Source organism: Neofelis nebulosa, chromosome 8 (genome assembly GCF_028018385.1).
Source record: "Neofelis nebulosa isolate mNeoNeb1 chromosome 8, mNeoNeb1.pri, whole genome shotgun sequence".
Classification (NCBI taxonomy): domain Eukaryota; kingdom Metazoa; phylum Chordata; class Mammalia; order Carnivora; family Felidae; genus Neofelis; species Neofelis nebulosa.
Window position 1 is genome coordinate 24,921,669 of NC_080789.1, and position 15,722 is coordinate 24,937,390.

The following is a 15,722-nucleotide window of genomic DNA, read 5'->3' on the forward strand; positions in this document are numbered from 1 at the left end:
AGCAATATTTGGGATTTCGTGGAGGATCATAACAAGGACATGAAAACAAAATTCTGCCTTGGGTTCAGTACAACTTACTTAAAATCTTGCCAACCATCCTTAAATGTGAGCTTCCATTGAGTGGAGCTTCCTAATTTCCAGTGGGCATTTTCTCTCCCATACTACCCTTGATTCTTACATTTCATAGGCCTTTGAAAGGAAAATCTTTTACCTAAACTTTGTCCTATTCCTATATTTGAAACTTGATCTTGTGTGTAAGGGGAAAAGTTGGAAATCAGAACATAAATTCTCATGACAGCCACGGCCTTAAAGAGTTGCATGATCTCCGGCAGGGACGTCAACTTCTCTGTGTTTCAACTTTTTTTTATCTGTAAAACAAGGATAAGGCCAGCCCTATCCCCTTCCATACATGAGTGCTATCAAATTGAAAGACTTTATATGTTTATTTTGAAAATAAAAATCCAAGTTATCCTTTTGGCCAATACACTGTACAAATTATCTTTAAAATAGGAATGGAACAATGCCTTCAGCTTCAAATAAAACCTTAACAGAGATATTTTTTAAATCTGTGGTTGTCTTAACATCAGGAAATGTTTGTTTGCTTACTTTTTGTTATGATAGTTTTACAAAAGTCAAAAATAAAGGAAATCTTACATACTGCTTTCACTAGGATGAAACCGTAATCTCTCAGATAAACTTGAAAGCTTTTCTGTGCTAAATAATAAGTTGGTAACCGCCAAAAGAATATATACCCAGCATAGTAAGAAAACTTCTGCATGATACAAAATGATGGTGAATTTTCCACATCCAGAAACTAAAACATTTCCTGCCAGAGCATCCTCCAAACCCTTCTATTGTGTTGAAACTGTAAAATCTTTCTAAATCAGGACTTCCTCCTATTATGCTTTAGAGGCGTCTTTCTGGGAAGGGTAGATCCAAGGCAAAAGGTAGGAACTCCCGCAGCACCACCCAGTGGAAACGTTAGAAAAAAAATACACACACACACACACACACACACACACACACACACACACACAAGATAAAATACATTTAGTCAAAGAAAATGCAAGCCTTAGCTCTTCTAACTAAAAATCTGGACACCGCTTCTTTTTCCAACAATGGCAAGCAGCGATATGTTTTGCCTAATAACAGTGCTCTTCTTCCTGGAACTGTTCCTCAAATGTCACCCAGCCAAAGGATCGCCAACATCATCTTCCCCGTCTCTCTCACACGTGTCCACACACACTGAGCGGACACCGGGATGGGGGAGGAAGGAGGCCCCGGTGGGGTCAGGTGTGGGCTGCGACACCATCTCTTCCTCTCTGGAGGAGTCCCAAGGGACCCTGGGGACGGGGAAATGTGCACAGCTGTGCTCAGCATCCCAGACCTGCTGCAGCTCTGGGCATTTCCTGACAGAAAGGTAACCCTGTGTGCGCCTTCCTCTTCCCCTGGCCGGGCTGCACCCGGTCTGGGCCACCTCCAACATCTGCATGGCAATTCTCCCTCCCTAGCTCCACCCAGGGAAAGGTACAGAGCCTTTCCTCTTGGCCCATCTCTCCCGTGCCTCCAAATCTCTCCCCAGTATGACCACTGTTTCTGCTCCCTGTCCTGCCAAAGCCGCCATGGGTCCCACACCCTCTCCAGGAGTGGTTCAGTCTCTGCTTCATTTACTAGCATTAGAACACGTCTCTCTTCACCAGTGGCTGCTTCTCACGCATGCATGACACATCAGGCTACTAATCTTAGGAACCCTTGACCTTCTCCTTCCAGCTTTCCTTCACGGCCCTAGTAGCAGCCTGGAGAGGGAGAGAAGCCGTGGTCTTCCCAGAGCAACTTTTCTGGTCTTTTCTATAGAACTTAAAGTAATAAAGTATCATTTCTTCTATCATTTCTGGATAGCTAAGTCACTGGGTGGCTCAGTCAGTTAATCAGCGGACTTTGCCTCAGGTCATGATCTCACAGTTAGTGGGTTCAGCCCCATGTCAGCAGAGCCTGGAACCTGCTTCGGATTCTGTATCTCCTTCTCTCTCTGTTCCTCCTTCTCTCTGTCTCTCTCTCTCTCTCTCTCTCTCTCTCTGGTTTCGAGCCCCATGTCAGCAGAGCCTGGAACCTGCTTCGGATTCTGTATCTCCTTCTCTCTCTGTTCCTCCTTCTCTCTTTCTCTCCCCGCAAAATAAACATTAAAAACAAACAAACAAAAAAAAGACAACTGTCCCCAACATCTGCACTCCTGGCAAAGTTATCTTTCCCTCTTCCTGGAGTAAATCTACAGAAACCATTTTATAGGTCTTTTTTTTAAACAGTATATCTAGAAAATGATACTAGTTAATGGATCTTGATATTCTTCAGAAGTATATGATCAGTGTTAAAACTTTATAATCTAGCATACTTGCACTGATAATTTACAAATGGCTAATATTATAAACATTCTTCCTTTCTGTTTCTGAAATTTAACATAGGCCAAAATGTGATGGCTCCTGGAAATGCCGCGATTTAGCTGGATAATACGGGCATCAGCTTGTGTCTGGGTCCTGCTGTTTACAGTACTGGTGCAAATATAGTTACGAGTTACCGGTATTTGTGACATCTTTAGAGACTGCTGAGAAGCACAAGGCGCTGCCTTACACGGATGGTTAGCTAAGCAAGGAAATGGCCCCTCCGGCTTCTAGATTCTGTGGTCACTTCAGCTGCTCAGCTCTCGTTGGGTGCTCTTCTCAGCAAAACTCTTTCATGGTTTAGGAAATGCAAATTCTAGGCATCACCAGTTTTACATAATCTGTTGGGATAATATATTCACTTTGCAAGGGATCTATAAAAACCGGTGACTCTGCAGTCTTCAAAATGTCATCACCTGCTCATGTGGTGGACACCTGTGGGGGATTTTAGCTGCATCTCAAGCCGTGAAGGTAGACTATCCCTTTTATGCTTTTACGGGCTCCACATGCACGTTTCTCTCACATTTTTGTACATTTTGCTACATATGGTGATTACGGTACCAAACGCAGAGTTTCATCTAAACTTAAATAACTTCTAATCAAGTTCTTTTTAACACAAAGCAAAAATATGATGGCATTAAGATAAAGTGGCACACAAAACGCATCTCATTTTCCACTGAACGTCTATTTAAAATCGAGCCCGACTGGTCGAGAAGCTACAGTAAGTGGAGCACATTTAAAATATCTTCATGTGGAGTACAGTTATTTCTAAGAAAACTGTCGCAAAAATAGACAAAGAGTGATTTCAAAACTAATCTTTGCCCAATGCCATGTTATTTTAAACCTATTTATCAACCCCCCAAATGTACCGAATAAATGAACAAAAAAACCATTAGAACTGTCATCTAGTGAAGACCGATGATTTATTCATTTGTGTCTGGTTAACGCAGACATATTAACCTTCAAGAGCTCTGTAAAAACATCTGATGGAAGAGAATGGCTGTTGGTGGCATCAGAAACACACATCAGATATATACCCCAAAGTGTCTTGATGGCCCTTTCTTCCCATTCAGAAAGCTGCCATCCACTAACCTGGCTTGGCCCTTTCCTGGAATGTCACATACAACTTGATACTCTACTCTTCCAATAATTGTTCCACAAGAGTATATTAACTGTAAAAAATAAAATAAAATAACAGCCAGATCTTGCTGTAGATGATCTTCTCCCTCGTGCTAAAGAAAGTCACCCTTCCTACATTTTAATCAGCTGGAGCATATATGATCTCCTATGTCAAGGTCTTAAAGTTTCTACTTTTCCAAAGTCAAATTAGTAGGTCTTAATATTTAGGTTAAGAAAAAAAAAAAAAAAAGCAAAGGATGTGGCCAAGGCTGGAAGAGGATGCTGTGCTTGTGGTTCGGCTCTGATTTAAATCAGAGCAGGGCAATGCCCTTATTTAAGAGCAAACACTCTAAGCTCTGGAGAACCTCCATGTACGTGGGTCATTTGTTTGATTCAAGGCATCTTCTAACAGCCCATACCTTTGTAATGAAAGTAATTCACTTTAAGAAAATGTTATACCACTCAAAATTGCTCAATTTATGGGGCGCCTGGGTGGCGCAGTCGGTTAAGCGTCCGACTTCAGCCAGGTCACGATCTCGCGGTCCGTGAGTTCGAGCCCCGCGTCAGGCTCTGGGCTGATGGCTCGGAGCCTGGAGCCTGTTTCCGATTCTGTGTCTTCCTCTCTCTCTGCCCCTCCCCCGTTCATGCTCTGTCTCTCTCTGTCCCAAAAATAAATAAAAAAATGTTGAAAAAAAAATTAAAAAAAAAAAAAAAAAAAATTGCTCAATTTATCCAAGTATCCTAAATGCCAAACTGAGAATTAGCACTAAAGCACCCAAAGAAGTGAATGAAGCGAAGTCAGGGAATGTCGAGGGCTGAGTGGTATTTTTGCCTTGACTCTCAAAGATGAATTTAGCCCTCTGCTACAGGCTCAGCATGGATGGGACAACCTAGGTCTACTTGGGGCTTAATCAGTTCCCGACCTGCACTCAGAATGTCACCTGTACAATTTGGAGATATTCGTTCTAAAATACTTTTAAAAAGAAAAAATGAAATAGAAGTAAAAAGTAATTCTCTACCACCCAACACCTTCTGGTCTAAGTGATCAGTATCTTGGATCAGGGCTTGGATTAGCAGAAATAACTTCCCTACTAACGCTCGTGGATTCTAGATTCCAGAAGATTTAAAAATGCAAAACCTGCATCCATATATGGTGTTCCAAAGACTACTGAAGGGTTTGGTCTCTTCTTGTATGTTCTTAATGGGACCTGCTGAAATTACCAGGAATATTCACTTTCTCCTCTCCTATGCATTATATTTTTTAAAAATCCAAGTTTTCTCTGGGTTCTCACAGTGAAATAATGGTGCTTTTGGATGAGAACTTTAGCAAATGTTCCCTTATGCTCCCGTCCTCTGTACAGAATTAGGGCTCAGATCCTACAGGAGAACAGTGGCTCTGGATGTAGAAGGAGCACAAACTGAGATTATACAGTATCATGTTCTCTTAGATGCCTGCATCCCTCTTATTGCCAACATATGTGGAGGCATACCCACACAGACAGACAGACACAGACAGACAGACACACACACACTCCTTTTTCACTTTCAAGTGAACTCCAATCACCAAGGCTTATATTTTAGCCTTTAAAGGAAAAATTTCCAAACTCCAATAAGGAGATAGTGGGGAGACTATATTTCCAGTTCACTGAGTATTAACCAGAGAAGCGCTCTTCTTAACTCTAAGTGTTCAGAAACTGGATGACCGTCTACCCCTTTTCTTGCTTAATCGAGCATTCTGACCTTTCCGGGCCTTGGTATCATCTTACTGAGGATGAAGAGAACTTGCAGGTGCAGATAGTGTAGGAGAATCCTGGCAATTAATTCCTACAGAGAATTCCTGAAGTTACCCAGGAGCACATCCTGGAATAAATTCTGGGGCTTATTCTGCTGTTGTTGTTTTGATCCTTCTCTTCTGACAGTTAACTGCAGAAAGAGAAATCTGCTTAATCATACATTCCGGTTAATCAAGGTTTGACTATCAACAAACTGCTATTTGGCAAAACCAGCTGAAATTCACAGCAGAGCTAGCCTTCCTCCACTAAAAGCAATGTAGATATTAGTCATTCATCCCTTCAAATACACAGGCAGAGTCTTTTGTTATTTTAAAAATTAATCAGAAACATCATCCGTTAATTACAAAAAGTTACAAACAAAAGCTACACACGTGGGTTTTAGTATAAGTGAAGGACTTGGAACTGTAAATATTATGGAATTCAGCCTAAAGAACTATGAAAACTTGGTCAATTGAAGTCTTGATAAAGACTAATGATGATTGCTATACAATGATCAATTTTAACATGGAAAGAATTTTACATCAAGATCCTTCCAAGTTGTACTGACCTATGAATTAACTGTTAGCCAACCATTCCAGGAATAACACCGATATCAGCAACAGGGCTGAGGTTTGTCCTCTCAGATATTAACAAACTTGTTTTCTGTACCGTTCTTATAAGTCTGGATAAAAACTCTGGAAAATGACATATCCTCTATAGAGTTTCTTCCTGGCTGGCTTTATGATTTAACCAAGAAATATGCCTCTTATTAATCCCAAATAATTCACTGTCCGGGAGAGGGTTGGATTTATGCATAGCAATAAAGTGCTTTATCAAGTCCAGTGGCAAGTTTTTTCCCCTTCAGATTGTTTCTAATTCAATGAATGCCAGGTATTGGACAACGTGCTGGATGAATACAAGGATGAGAAAAACAGAACAGGCCCAGAAGGAGCTTCCAGACTTCACAGACGTGAAACACATCATGGCGCTTTCATGCGCGGGTACCCCTCACTCTCCGAATCTAATGGATTCAAGGGTTTGGCAGAGACTTCGGGTAACAAGGGAGGCTGTGCCATCAAATCTACTTGGCTCCTGAGTTTGGAATAATGAGTATCAACGAATAATCAGGGACACCAGACCCATCTCCAGAAATATAGATCACAAAGTGTTCACTACCTACGTTTGGATAGTAAGAATTTGGAGAGGGAGAATTCAGGTCAATGAGAAAACCTGTAAATAAAGGTGGCAGGGGTTCCAGAGGCCGGGGCTGATGACCAAATGACAGTGGGAGCTGAGCCTTGAAGGATGGCCACAAACTGGCAACACAGAGTGAGAACAATCTATGCAAGTGGGGGCAGGGAAAGGAATTCCCAGGAGAGAGAACAGCATTTGGAAAGGCCCAGTGGCCAAAGAGCTCACGACTGGTCTGAGGAATGGATGAAAAGCTAGCGTGGCTGGCCTAAATCACAGCTTACATTAAGGATTTGGGTCTTTACCCTGGCAGAAACCACTGGGAGATTTTAAGCAAAGGCGTGAGGCAGTCAGACCTGTGTATAAAGGATCACTCCAGCTTGTGGGTAGACAAGGGACTAGAGAAGGCAAGAAGGAACAGGGGACCCCCTCAGACACAGCAGTGGAGGATGGACAGCATTTTCAAAGACTATAGGAAGGAAGGATCAGGGACTAAACCTTGTGATCAAAATCCTATCTGGGCCTACTCAGCATATGACCCACACACAGTCACTGGTGTCTCCAAGGATGACCAACCGTAAGCCATTTAGATATTGTGATGCTGGTCACAAACCTTAAAAAAAGAAGGAAATGAAGCATAGCAGCTAATACCAACCTTTCCTCGAGTGTTCCTCACTCAACAAGGGGCCAGAATGGGATTGAAGGGGAAATTTATGGGGAACCCCTTTTCCAACCACAGAATACTTCACTTAAATCGCTGTGTTATGTCTGAAAGTCGGCTGTTTGCAGAGGACAGCAAAATTTTTCACATTTTCACAACTTTTAGAAGAATTCAAGTTCCTTACTCCGAAAAAATAGTACAACACAACTTTTGGCGTGAAAGGGATTACCCCAGTCTCTCTACCTGGATCACTTCACCATCCAGCTGGAAAACTGAGTTCCAGGAAGATGGAGGGATAGTGTCTCAACCCAACTTTTTTTTTATTATTATTTTTAATGTTTATTTATTTTTGAGAGACAGAGAGAGATGGCATGAATGGGAGAGGGCAGAGAGAGAGAGAGAGAGAGACCCAGAATCTGAAGCAGGCTCCAGGCTCTGAGCTGTCAGCACAGAGCCTGACACAGGGCTTGAACTCATGAGCTGTGAGATCATGATCTGAGCTGAAGTCGGATGCTCAGCCAACTGAGCCACCCAGGCACCCCTCAACCCAACTGGTTTTAAAGGAATCTACTTTTTTCCTGCAGCACACAGATTACTTTAGGTTAGCTTAAGTGGTATTAAATAATGTAGAAGGGACTTTTCCTCCTATCCTATTGCTGAGGAAATCTACACATTTTAGTGATTTATGTTTAACCAAGCAGATTAAATAAAAATATTGCAGTATTTTATGAAGGTGTTCTGGGGTTTAATAACCTACAAGGTGGAATCATGAAATTGTCAGAACAAAAAGAAATAGCTAGGGCATGTTTTGGGGTGGTAGAAATATTCTATATTTGAAGGTAAGGGGTATAGATCTCCTGGATATATACAAAAACACTGAAGATCTGTCCATTTCCATGTATGAAATTATACCCCATTTAAAAAAAAAAAAAAAAAAAGGACACCTACGATCTCAGATTCCTTGTTCTACTGCTTGGAGTAAAGGACTCCTGACCCCAGTCTAAGAGAAGGCATTAGGTAAGTGTGTTTTATATCTACCCCATCATTCCCATATTTATATGTGGAAAATTAGGAATTATTATTAGATATGGTATCTTTAAAGATACTTATGATACCATGTGCTTTAGAGCCTTTTTTAGAGTAGATATGTGAGTAAATTAATTTTAGTCCAATTCAAATTAGAATGTTAGTATAACCATCATCTTAATTTCTTTAAAAATATACAAATAAGTCTTACGAATTATAAAATAACCCCATTTAATTCTTAGAATTGAATAACTACCTTCCAGGAAATGCAAATTGAAACATATCATCGATGAGTTACTAATTTCTAGTGGCAATTCACACCAAATTACAATTTATTGAAATGACCAATTCAAGGTTTATTTTTAAACTGCTGACACATATGTTAAGTTTCAGGTAATGGATGAAAGGCCATTTTTATTTTGGTTATAGGCAGGAGTCATAAGGAGTCAAATTTCTGCCCAGACTAGTTACTTAAACTGAATGATCTACCATTGTTGAAGGTTAGGATTCGTTAACAGATGGTTTTATACACACACACACACACACACACACACACACACGCTGATAACTCAATTTCCTGGGGCTGCACTTTTGGTGGTAAAGACAGTTGTCATAGTCTCACTGCTGCAGTTTCAACCAAAAAGTTGGATGATCTTAATTCAAACTGGCCATGAGCAATAGTAATCTTGGGATATGAATCCATTTAAAACACCAATTTCAAAGTTTGGAAACTCTCTGGATATAAAATGAAACACTAATAACTAAGAATTGTCTCAGTGTGCAAGAGACCTCTTCCTCCCTCTTTAAAGCTCAAGGTATATTTTCGGTTTAACCTAGCTTCTCTTTTTTCATCATCTAACATTCTATTTTGATGTGTAGGGCCCTGGACTTCCTGTTACTACATCTTGATATTCTACTGCAAATTATGACTCATTCTTAAATCATAGAGAAACTCATCAAAATCCCAAATTTCACAGCACATATGAATTCAGTCTTTTAAGAGGTCAGCATTCTTAGGACATTACTTGGAGCCGCAGAGACAAAAACACTGAACAAGTCCATGTAGAAATTATGTCAATCCACTGTTGAGTCAACACATTTATTAGATCAATAAATATATGCTCTATGTGTAGTAATTTTAGTCTTGGTACTAGTTATGAAAATCTGTTACATGATATGTTAAGTAAAAATAAGTTATAAAACAGCAAGTATAGTGTGACTCCAATGAAAAGTTTTATGTATGTGTGCATGTACGTGGGTGTGTGTCCATACACACACACACATTGTAGAAGACTGAAAAAAATATACACCAAAATGTCAACGGTGGGATTATGGGAGATGTTTGTATTTTTCTTCGTGGTTTTCTGACTCTTCCTAACGTAATTCACATTAACTATTTTTTTCTTAATTTTTTTTTAACGTTTTATTTATTTTTGAGACAGAGAGAGACAGAGCATGAACGGGGGAGGGGCAGAGAGAGAGGAAGACACAGAATCGGAAGCAGGCTCCAGGCTCTGAGCCATCAGCCCAGAGCCTGATGCGGGGCTCGAACTCACGGACTGCGAGATCGTGACCTGAGCTGAAGTCGGACGTTTAACCGAGTGAGCCACCCAGGCGCCCCTCACATTAACTATTTTTTAAAACAGAAGTAAAACCTCCTGACTTTTAGAAAATATTGTTATGCTAGTGTGATCTCAAATATACTTATAAATCAATCTACAAAGGGGGAATTATGGATAACCAGGACATAAAAAGCTCTTGCCGGAAACATACAGAAAAATCTGACAGGAGTGGGGTCCTTCATTCAAATGACCCGTGTTGCTCCCGTGTGTGTGTGTGTGTGTGTGTGTGTGTGTGTGTGTGTGTGTGTAGGTGCAGGCCCTCATGAAGGGGCAGAAGCCAGCTGCCTGCAGCCAGGGCACAGCCAGAATAGAGAACCCATTTCTTTTAAAGTTTAATGAGGAACCCCAGGTCTGGAGAACATGGAGATGGCTGAATCATTCCCTAGGACTGGAAAGGAGCAAAGCAGTATTAATTCATAGGCAGTAATTCACCATCACCAAAAAAAAAAAAAAAAAAGAAAAAAGAAAAAGGACTCTACTCCAGGAAGTCACATCCTTGGACAATTTTCTGTTAGTGTTTTGGGTTTGTCAGTAGGTAATGTTCTATAACCATATTGGTTTTTTGAATTGGATAGGTATATAAAAATAATTGGGTAGCACAGAACACACAAAACCCAGTATCTGACAGCTAAGAAAGGAATATTTTAATTTATATGCACTGACTGGAAGGACTTTAAAACCGATTTCAGGAAAAGATTCAAGTTCCAAAAAGTTATTACAAATATAAATTTCAATATATGATCTCAGACTTACATTTACTGTATATTACAGTTTTGAATTATTAATTTTTTTAAATAAGAAAAAGAGATCTTTAATAAATGTTTTAGGAAACTCCAAAATTCAAACAGGGCTGAAAAATCACTACTTTCCCTATCTGGGCTATTGCCGTTCTGGTCCAAAAAGCATTAGTATCAAGTGAGCGAGGTTCAGAGATGGTCTAATTCAGCTCACAAAGGTAAACCATCACAATTCATCACTTAAATGTCCTTCTATTATGTATTACTGACCAAAAAGACAGAAAGGGAGAGAAAATTCATGCACACTGTATTACATATGTGGCAGAAAAGTACAACTTATAACTTGTAAATGTCCTGTCCATTGAATGGCTGCCTATAAAAGACTTATCATCGTTAATGTAAATAAAGCTTCTCAATCTGGCCACTACTGACATTTGGAGCTGGAAAATTACTTTGGGGGGCTGTTCTGTACTTTGCCAGATGTGTACCAGCATTCCTAATTCTTTACCCCACTAGATGCCAACAGCACCCCCTCTGGTTAAGACAACCAAAATGTCTCCAGATATTGCCGAATGTCACCTGGGGGAGAAAATTACTCCAGAAAGTCTGTTTATCCAGACTGGTTTGTAGTTTGCTCAAAGGGGCCTTTCTTGAGCCTTTGGAAAGCTTTTTTTCCCTTATCTATTTATTGTAAGTTCTGTTATCCTACTCACAGCTTTCAATGCAATAATTTATTGAGCATCTACTCTGTGCCAGGCACCATGTTAGGGACATCTGTACTTGTGTCCACTGACTCACACCCTAGTTGAGCTGTTTTCAGGACATGCTTTGCGACCATAAGAGAAACACCAACACCTCAAAAACCCTCAAGAGTATGTCCCCAGCAACAGGTTCTTGTCAATAAAGCAACCCCACAGTTCCAATCAGGTTCCTTAAAATTCTTTACCCTTTTTAGCAACTCTACACATTTCCAACATTTAAAGGTTTAAAAAGGAAAAAAAAAAAAAAAAGGCCAGAAGGCCTTTGCTATTTTGCTATATTTGGCACAGAAAGACCATCAGGGGGTTTTGCAGGCAGGATCATTACTGGAAACTCTAAAAACACTTATGGACAGTCTTCTTAACTGTCTGACCCACATGCCCTCCTAACACAATTTGTAATTTTATAATCCCCATAAATTGAAACCCATAACTGACCTATCCCAAATAAATGTGTGTCACAGACAGAGAAAAAGGGAAAAAGATCAGAGGGTATTTTGTTTGGCAATAAAGCAATAAGGCTCAGAAATCGATTTGAGCTCATTAATATATGCCTGGAACATGCTTAGTTTCTCATCTCCTCTGGCTCCCCACCTTCCACACCCCCTCCAACAAAGACATAAGCACAGAAGAGAGAGGATGGGTGTGTTTAAGCTTCTTGGGCAATAGAAATTTCACACACACACACACACACACACACCCTACACACAACTGGGAAAGAAAAACCTGTAAGTCTGAAATCCAAAATGGCCAAAGTGACTTCAAAGTTTCAAGATAGTGCCCTGAAAAGGTTGTTGGCCAGCTGCACCTCTAAGTAAATAAAGCCGTAACTGGTCTCCCTCTGCAGCACAGGGCTCCCTGGGCTGACAGTGGCTGCACAAAACCCCTCCTGTGCCGAGCAGCGGAAACTCCTAATGAGATTAGTTGGTGTGTGTGCAGACATTACTTAGCAATGACTAAAGGGGCTCTCTCTTCCTGCAGCAGCCAGTGGAAAATTCAGGGAACTTTTTCCCCCTGCAGCAGCAGAATCCCTTTAACCCTCTCCCCAGCCAACTTCCAAAAACAACTCAGCCTCCCCCAGCCCCCGTCGGGCTGGGGTGCTGGGGGTAGTTAAAGACCGGCCAGGGGCTTCCAAAAGCGGGAGGGTAGGAGGGGGCCGGCGGGGAAGGGGCGGGGGACCCCTCGAACACTACAAAGGAAACTGTAAAAGGCACAAATACATAAACCTGAGAAGGAGCAAACCAGTTTCTTTGTGAGCTCCTCTAGTGAGTCATTTTCAAGATGCTGTCTGCTGCCAGTTTCAAAGCGGAAGCGCATGGCAATTAGTCTTGCCGTTTCCAGACAAGCCAGAAACTCTCCCGACACTCGTTTTTTTTTTTTTCTAAAAAGCCCCTTTTGCAGTTTCTGAAATAACATTTCTTACTCCCACCCCCACCCGCCACCTAAATGCAGCTTGTCCTCACGAAGGTTCGGTTCAGAAAATATAACAAAACCGAGACCTCTTATTTTTCTTTAACTCTCCAAAATTTTAATTCCTCCTCCCGAAAGTTAAGTAGCATTACAGGCCAACATTCAGTTGCAAGCTGAAGAGCCCCTTCCTAAAGAGCTGGGGGCTCCAAGACCGTCTCCTGCCCCGATCCTCTGCCCAAACCGTGTCCAGTAAAGACTCCCAAGACCGTCTCCTGCCCCGATCCTCTGCCCAAACCGTGTCCAGTAAAGACTCCACTGGCTTTTAAAGGTCCACCTGGGCGTGCGCCTGGGGCGGTGACCCGGGCGGGGGTCACCTGCCGAACGAGAATGGAAGCGACCCCCAGCCCCACGTCTTCGTTCCCCCACGCCCTCCGCTTCCCCCTCCACCCCTGTCCTCTCCCCGAATCGGAGCGTCGGTGCCCACTGCCACCCCAGGAGAATGCCAGCCCCGGTTGGAAGGTCGGCGGTGGCCCAGCCTCCAGGCACGCAGCCCGTCCCGCCGCCGTTCCTCCCAGGGACCCCAAGTCTCCACGTCCCCTCCTCCCCCCCACCCCCCGCGCGCCCCCTCCTCCGAGCTGCAGCGCAGCCCCAGGGCAGGGTGCCGCCGGCGCGGGGTCGGACGCGGCGCGGAGCTCCCGCCGGGCGGGCGGCGCGGGCGCAGGAGCATCCCCCTCGGCGCCCCCTTCCCAGGCCCGCAGCCCACCCCGCGGCGCCCACCAGCCCCACCCCCACCAAGCCAAAGAAAAGAAAGAAAAAGCACCCCCGACGAAACTTTGCAACTGTCCGAGCAACAGGCAGAAACCCCTGCTACCTACCCAGATGTGGGGGAGCTTTCAAGATCCTTCTTCGGGGGAATTTCTAGGAGGAACCGGGCGAAAGCCCCCGACTTTCCATGCTGACAGGCGTCTGCAGACGGTCTGTTGCTCTTGTAATGAGATCCTGATTTTTCCCCCTTTTTTTTTCTTTCTCTCGCTCCTCTTTTTTTTTTTTTTTTTTTCCTCTGGTGTGTGTGTGAGAGCAGGAAGTTGGAGCAGTCAGGCCGAGCCGGCTCACTTCCTTTACTGCATTATTCCCCAGGCGGTGTGCAGTCTGTGTAAACAGGCTTTTCCGCCCCGCGCCGCGCGCCCCGGCCGCGGCTGTGCGCCGGGGCCGGCCGCCGAGGCCCGCGCATACTCCGCCGCCTGCGCCCCGCGCGCTCGCCCCGCACCGTGCCGCGCCCCCGCCCGCCGCTCGCCCCGCTTCCTGCTCGGCCACCCCAGGGGAGGAGCCTCCGGACCCTCTGTGACTCCGGGCGGCCGCAGCCCCTCCCCAAGGCCGGGGACTGCTTGGCCAGAAACCCAGAGAAGCGGCCCCCCGGCGCGCGGGTGGGGACCCCCGGCTGCGGTGGACCCGGGGATCCCTCCTTTCCCCTGAGCGGGGAGGAGGGGGGGTGGGTCTCTGCGCTGAGCACTTCAGTGGGGTCGTGTCTTGCCCAGTTGGCCTGGGCTGGAAGGCCCAAAGCGAGGAGGCCGCTAGACTTGGCTGTTTTCTGTTAGCTGGGATGGCTGAGTTGTGGGGCAGTGGGGCACAGGGAGTGGGGTGCAGAGTTGGGTGGCTTTGGGCAAAGGGCTGCTTTTATCGTCGGTGGGGACGTGATTGCTTAGGAGGAGATGTTTTGATGTCCAGAAAAGGAGGCACGGTTTCTGTCTAGGGATGGACACAGTTTCTGTCTAGAGTTTAAAAAAAAAAAAAAAGCCAGAGCTCAGAGTAGGGGGCCCACTTTGGGGAAAAGAATAAGGAGCCATAAATTGGAAGCCAGGATTTGTCAGGAAGAGACCTTTCTGGCCGTTTACTATGGCCTACCACAGGCCCAACCTTCCCTGCCCTGCAAAGGAGCTCCGGAGGGAAAGGAGCAGCCACCAAGGGGGCCCAAGTGACTGAGGCTTCAGAAGGAGGCTCTGTGGTCGCCAGACAGGACTATACGCCACAGGATCTCTCAAGGACGGCCCACCCAGAGGACTCAGGCCAGGCTGTCACTGGAGAATTTGTCCATTGCCCTGAGACTGCTCTTAGGGGGAGGGGGTCTGTGAAAGGGTCCCTCGCCCCCAGCACCAACTGCTCACCTTCCAGAAGCCCTCCATTTCTGTGCCTCCACCCCTTAGCAGGACAGCTGGATGGTTCTCAAACTTGAGTGTGTACCAGCATCCCATGGGGGGCTGGGGCTGATAGACTACGGGTCACCTGGGTCTCACCTGCCAGAATTCCTGACTCAGCCCAAGCTTCCTGTGAGAATCACCTGGGGAGTATTTTGAAAAACTACTGGTCTCTATACACAACCAAAACCAATCAAGTCAGATTCCCTAGGGACAGGGCGTGAGTCCTTTCAAAAGGAACACATGCTAAGAGTTCCTCCACTTGGTTTCTTATTTTTGCAGTCTTTTCTAACGACTATTTGCTTGTGAATCTCTCACTTCTGTCTACTAACTGTGGGCTTCTAAAGGGCAGGCATTGTATTTTACTCAAGTGGGTACCAGCTCTCAACCCCTAAGTGCCTGTCAGATCACCTGAGTCCATTCCAAAGCATTTGCTTCCTGGCTGGTATGGATAGTTCAGAGAGGTGAGACATGGCCCACCAGGTCTCTGAGAAGGGTGGGAAAACATGAGGTGAGGGCAAGCTAAGAGGGCACAAAAGCAGGAGAAGGAATGGGGAGGAGAGCTGTTTATCAGCCCCTGATTTTCTACAGCTAATTTTCCACCTTAGGGATTATTATAATCCCTAGTTGGCTTCTCTTGTCACTCAGGAGAGTTCACTCCATGTCCCTGTGTGATCCAGCAATCTGTGGACTGGGAGAATGTAAACTTATTTTATTATACTTCTCAGGGAGGAAAAAAATCACTCACACACAATTGAGAACACCACCATCGCTTTATTTTAAAAAGTATAAGCCAAAG

General features: G+C 44.2%; 1 protein-coding gene across 2 annotated transcripts in view; it reads right to left on the minus strand.

Moving 5' to 3' along the window:
• ELK3 (ETS transcription factor ELK3) overlaps positions 1-13,759 on the minus strand; it is a 66,050-nt gene extending 52,291 nt beyond the window's left edge. The window contains exon 1 of one of the 2 annotated variants that reach the window (XM_058741717.1): positions 13,607-13,759. The gene's annotated coding sequence lies outside the window, so the exon portion shown is untranslated. The remainder of the gene's footprint in view (positions 1-13,606) is intronic. The other variant, XM_058741716.1, reaches the window with a different exon arrangement.
• Positions 13,760-15,722: the final 1,963 nt, after the last annotated feature.